We start from the raw sequence: 6,218 nt of genomic DNA, 5'->3' as shown, positions 1-6,218 counted from the left end.
GGGTTTACCATCATTCCTCAATATATTTAATTTTGTGTTAATCAGAAAAAAACTAATGCATACAGGTTTAAAACAACACGAGGATGAGTAAATTATGAAAGAATTTTCATTGAACCTATAAAATTCCATCATTTTTGTATTCTTACTATGGGAGTCAATGGTAACTTTCTGCTGTGGGTTTACCATCATTCCTCAAAATATTTTATTTTGTGTTAATCAGAAAAAAACTAATGCATACAGGTTTAAAACAACACAAGGATGAGTAAATTATGAAATAATTTTCATTTAACCTATAAAATTCCTTCATTTTTTTATTCCTACTATGGGAGTCAATGGTCACTATCTGCTGTGGGTTTACCATCATTCCAAAAAATATTTTCTTTTTGTGTTAATCAGAAAAAAACTAATGCATACAGGTTTAAAACAACACAAGGATGAGTAAATTATGAAAGAATTTTCATTGTACCTATAAAATTCCATCATTTTTTTATTCCTACTATGGGAATCAATGGTCACTATCTGCTGTGGGTTTACCATCATTCCTAAAAATATTTTCTTTTTGTGTTAATCAGAAAAAAACTAATCCATACAGGTTTAAAACAACACAAGGATGAGTCAATTTTGAAAGAATTTTCATTGAACCTATAAAATTCCATCATTTTTTATACCTACTATGGGAGTCAATGGTCACTATCGGCTGTGGGTTTACCATCATTTCAAAAAATATTTTCTTTTTGTGTTAATCAGAAAAAAACTAATGCATACAGGTTTAAAACAACACAAGGATGAGTAAATTATGAAAGAATTTTCATTGAACCTATAAAAATCCATCATTTTTTTAATCCTACTATGGGAGTCAATGGTAACTTTCTGCTGTGGGTTTACCATCATTCCTCAAAATATTTTATTTTGTGTTAATCAGACAAAAACTAATGCATACAGGTTTAAAACAACACAAGGATGAGTAAATTATGAAATAATTTTCATTTAACCTATAAAATTCCATCATTTTTTTATTCCTACTATGGGAGTGAATGGTCACTATCTGCTGTGGGTTTACCATCATTCCTCAAAATATTTTCTTTTGTGTTAATCAGAAAAAAACTAATGCATACAGGTTTAAAACAACACGAGGATGAGTAAATTATGAAAGAATTTTCATTGAACCTATAAAATTCCATCATTTTTTAATTCCTACTATGGGAGTCAATGGTCACTATCTGCTGTGGGTTTACCATCATTCCTCAAAATATTTTATTTTGTGTTAATCAGAAAAAACTAATGTATACAGGTTTAAAATAACACAAGGATGAGTAAATTATGAAAGAATTTTCATTGAACCTATAAAATTCCATCATTTTTTTATTCTTACTATGGGAGTCAATTATGGAAGAAAAATAATGACAAAAGTTTTTGAATTAAAATAGCCTGTTGAATTGTACTACCTGAAAAAAAATGCATTGTATTAACCGTACTTGAATTTTAATGCATTGTATTTTTATGTTTTTGAATTAAAACAGCCTGTTGAATTGTACTACCTGAAAAAAAATGCTTTGTATTAACCGTGCTTGAATTTTAATGCATTGTATTTTTAGGTTTTGCATTTTTAAGGGCTGAAATTCAACATGCGTGTATATTTTCTGTATTAAAAATTCAATAGTCCACATTCACCTTTTAGATTTCACTTTAAAATATTCGGTCTGTTTAAAAATACAACGTAAAATATTCAGCAGGCACGTTTCAGTCCATTTAAATTCGCGTCCAAAAATTCAAGTCCAAAAATTCAGTCGTACAGATTTCAACATTTAACATCCGGGAACTGCAGGAAAAGCAGTAGAGTACCGAGTATAATCTCATCTGCTGTTAATCGATCTGGCCAGCAGGTGGTGCACGTGTTCGCCAAAACTTTGTACATGTAAGATGATTTATCCACTGCAGTGATGAATGTTGGCTTTTATGTTCAGTTTTAGTAGAACAACTGTAATACACTCATACAGAGAGTGTATTGTTTGGTTATGTTATTGACAGGATACTAAACGGTTTTTAAATGCCATATAAATTAAATAGGGCCTTTCTGCCTGCTATTGGCTTCGTTTCTCAAAAGCTAAGTTGATTGTAGATTTTATTGGTGGCAATCTACCATCTTCTTATGCCTACGAGAAACGGACACGTTTTTGTAATTCTTCACCTCAGTTTATAAACCATACTCGGATTATTGAACTGTTCAAGTTACAAATCGTGCGCGCGGATTAATAAACCATACGCACAATTAAACAATCAGTGCTCTCAGATTTTCAATCCATATCCACAAATTCATAAACAATAAATAAACAGTGCACACGCTTTCGCAATGGTTTTGCAAACTGAGTCCACTACCGCAGAGGTCCCCATACACCGGGTCGTGGACAAGTTGCCACCGGTCGCAAGAACATCCTGAAAAAATGTGTATAATAGCTACGTTATAGTTTAATCAGGTGTTTTGTCCTTTACGAGCCGACTTCAAATAACATATCAATCCACTTCTATACAGGGCCGTGCTCACTCTTTTTCTTTGTCTCTCTCTCTCTCTCTCGCTCGCTCTACCAGCGCATCGGCGATCACATTGCTGTCATTAAGGCCGTAGCCAAGATTTTTCAAATACCGAGGACAACCCCTACATTTTTTTTATTATTTATATTTTTTCCATATTACAGAATAATAATAAACACGTCCAAACTACAATAGCACAAATGTAACTGTGTCTGTGAGAATTTTTGTTGGTGACTAAAAGCATCCAAAAAAATCAATGGTTACATTTCATCATCTGAAGTCACCCTTTCAGTGGCGGATGCAGAACATGACATATGGGTGGGCATGGATTAAGTCCGGGTGGACCTGAATCTATGGGTGTCACTTTTGAAGAAACTATAACAAGTCTATAAAATTCGTCAAAACTTCAGGAATCACAAGCGTATTGGTGAGAACACCCGAACTGCACGTCACATTTTTGACATTATTGATATACTTTAAATTGTAATGCAACATGACATTAATTAAGCCTTTTTGGTTAAAAAAAATATTGGGCTGTCATATAGCCTACAAAAAAGAACCTGCACACAGTGACAAGAAATATAAATGAACACAAAAAACCTAATACTTTTTAAAATAGCCTATTAAAACTGTTTAAATAAATTAAGCTACTAAATGCTTAAAATGAAGCTTCACTCTGAGCGAACACATACCTTGACGAAGGCTATTTGCCAATACGTTGGTTATAATAAATAATTTTTGCAAGTGAGTGTGCAGTCACTATTTTGTGTTATAAAATAAAGCTTCTAACATCATATTCTCTTCATACAAATCACTAAAAATATATTTTCGTTCTCACATATTTAAGTTAACTTACTAAATAAAGAAAGAAAAAGGGAATTGCTAGAATAATGTTTGACTCTGAGGTTAAACGAAATGACAAATAAATAAACATTTAATATACTTTTTGATGACCATAAGAAGCGGGTACTCGTAAAGAGCGGAGCCGAGGAGCGCGCATTTCAGACGTGAACACGAAAGGAATAATGGGTTTAGTTATGCTTTCACTTCATTTCCTGACAGTTTCACTTGTTAGTGGGGATAGTAATAACTAACAAGATGACACCGAATTACATACAATATAATTACCTAACTAAATCTGAGAGAATGCAAACCCATTACAATATTTTTTCCTCCGACGGGCAGGGCGCAGATACATCTTTATAGCCCGACAGGAATTCGCCATAGCCCCGGGACAGTTAGACATGGATACAACTTCATATGGTGTATTTTACCTATTGCATGTTATGTTAAAAACAGTAAAATTATAAGTAAGCCTGATAACTATTTAAAAACTATTATAAAGAAGTTGAATGTTGCGTTATATGGTTCTAATGAAAAAAATATTCCCGAGCAGCTTTCAGCCATGATCACTTTGAGAACTTTTTTTTGCAAGCAAGTGGAAAACGTATTTTGAATAACAATACGTTATAAATATGTGCTGCGCGCTTTCCTCTCAATAACATAAACACACAACAAATATGACAGCGGGGTAAAAAATAGAAAGGAAACATCTGATCACAGTGATGTTGTTTGATAGCCTACCAGCTCTCTAACTCAGCACTAAGTCACGCCATGTTTATTGCTACACTTTATACAATATAGTCTATTGCTTTTAGCAACAAATAGCCTATCATAACAACCTATAAGCCTACTGTGTAATTGAGACATTCATTTAAGAAATGCATTAAAAGCAGAAAGAATAGGCTGCGGAAATATAGTGGGTTCACTATAATCCACACCACAGACGTTCTTGGTTTGCTTCTTATTTATTAAATCGAGGCAATTGTTTGATTAAACATTGATTAATATTAAGATACAATTTATACAAAACGAAATTCACTTTAAAGAAAGTCTTTCTACAAAACAAACCTATGCAGGGCTCGCAAAATCGCTACCCCGACGTCCCGAGTATTATTTATTTTTCATTTCTGATTGGGCGGGCCAGCTGTCAATCATAGCCATAGCTCCGCGCCTGCCTGCAATTAGTTTCATTTGCGATATCAAATGAATGTCTTCATTTTATTCATAAAGTCATACCTTTGCAATTCTTTGATCGATTGTGTTTTAGAAGTACTGTATGCTTGAACTCTAATGACAGCAATGTGATCGCCGATGCGCTGGTAGAGAGAGAGAGAGAGAGAGAGAGAGAAAGAAAAAGAGAGCGCGCGGCCCTGTATAGAAGTGGATTGATATGTTATTTGAAGTCGGCTCGTAAAGGACAAAACACCTGATTAAACTATTACGTAGCTATTATACACATTTTTTCCGGATGTTCTTGCGACCGGTGGCAACTTGTCCACGACCCGGTGGTTGGGGACCTCTGCGGTAGTGGACTCAGTTTGCAAAACCATTGCGAAAGCGTGTGCACTGTTTATTTATTGTTTATGAATTTGTGGATATGGATTGAAAATCTGAGAGCACTGATTGTTTAATTGTGCGTATGGTTTATTAATCCGCGCGCACAATTTGTAACTTGAACAGTTCAATAATCCGAGTATGGTTTATAAACTGAGGTGAAGAATTACAAAAACGTGTCTGTTTCTCGTAGGCATAAGAAGATGGTAGATTGCCACCAATAAAATCTACAATCAACTTAGCTTTTGAGAAACGAAGCCAATAGCAGGCAGAAAGGCCCTATTTAATTTATATGGCATTTAAAAACCGTTTAGTATCCTGTCAATAACATAACCAAACAATACACTCTCTGTATGAGTGTATTACAGTTGTTCTACTAAAACTGAACATAAAAGCCAACATTCATCACTGCAGTGGATAAATCATCTTACATGTACAAAGTTTTGGCGAACACGTGCACCACCTGCTGGCCAGATCGATTAACAGCAGATGAGATTATACTCGGTACTCTACTGCTTTTCCTGCAGTTCCCGGATGTTAAATGTTGAAATCTGTACGACTGAATTTTTGGACTTGAATTTTTGGACGCGAATTTAAATGGACTGAAACTTGCCTGCTGAATATTTTACGTTGTATTTTTAAACAGACCGAATATTTTAAAGTGAAATCTAAAAGGTGAATGTGGACTATTGAATTTTTAATACAGAAAATATACACGCATGTTGAATTTCAGCCCTTAAAAATGCAAAACCTAAAAATACAATGCATTAAAATTCAAGCACGGTTAATACAATGCATTTTTTTTCAGGTAGTACAATTCAACAGGCTGTTTTAATTCAAAAACATAAAAATACAATGCATTTAAATTCAAGTACGGTTAATACAATGCATTTTTTTTCAGGTAGTACAATTCAACAGGCTATTTTAATTCAAAAACTTTTGTCATTATTTTTCTTCCATAGTCAATGGTCACTATCTGCTGTGGGTTTACTAACATTCCTCAAAATATTTTCTTTTGTGTTAATCAGAAAAAAACTAATGCATAAATGTTTAAAACAACACGAGGATGAGTAAATTATCAAAGAATTTTAATTGAACCTATAAAATTCCATCATTTTTTTATTCCTACTATGGGAGTCAATGCTCACTATCTGCTGTGGGTTTACCATCATTCCTCAAAATATTTTATTTTGTGTTAATCAGAAAAAACTAATGTATACAGGTTTAAAACAACACAAGGATGAGTAAATTATTAAATAATTTTCATTGAACCTATAAAAATCCATCATTTT

The sequence above is a fragment of the Paramisgurnus dabryanus genome, unplaced genomic scaffold, assembly GCF_030506205.2.
Source record: "Paramisgurnus dabryanus unplaced genomic scaffold, PD_genome_1.1 h2tg000141l_1_280900__unclustered, whole genome shotgun sequence".
Lineage (NCBI taxonomy): Eukaryota > Metazoa > Chordata > Actinopteri > Cypriniformes > Cobitidae > Paramisgurnus > Paramisgurnus dabryanus.
This window is presented reverse-complemented; position numbering follows the sequence as displayed.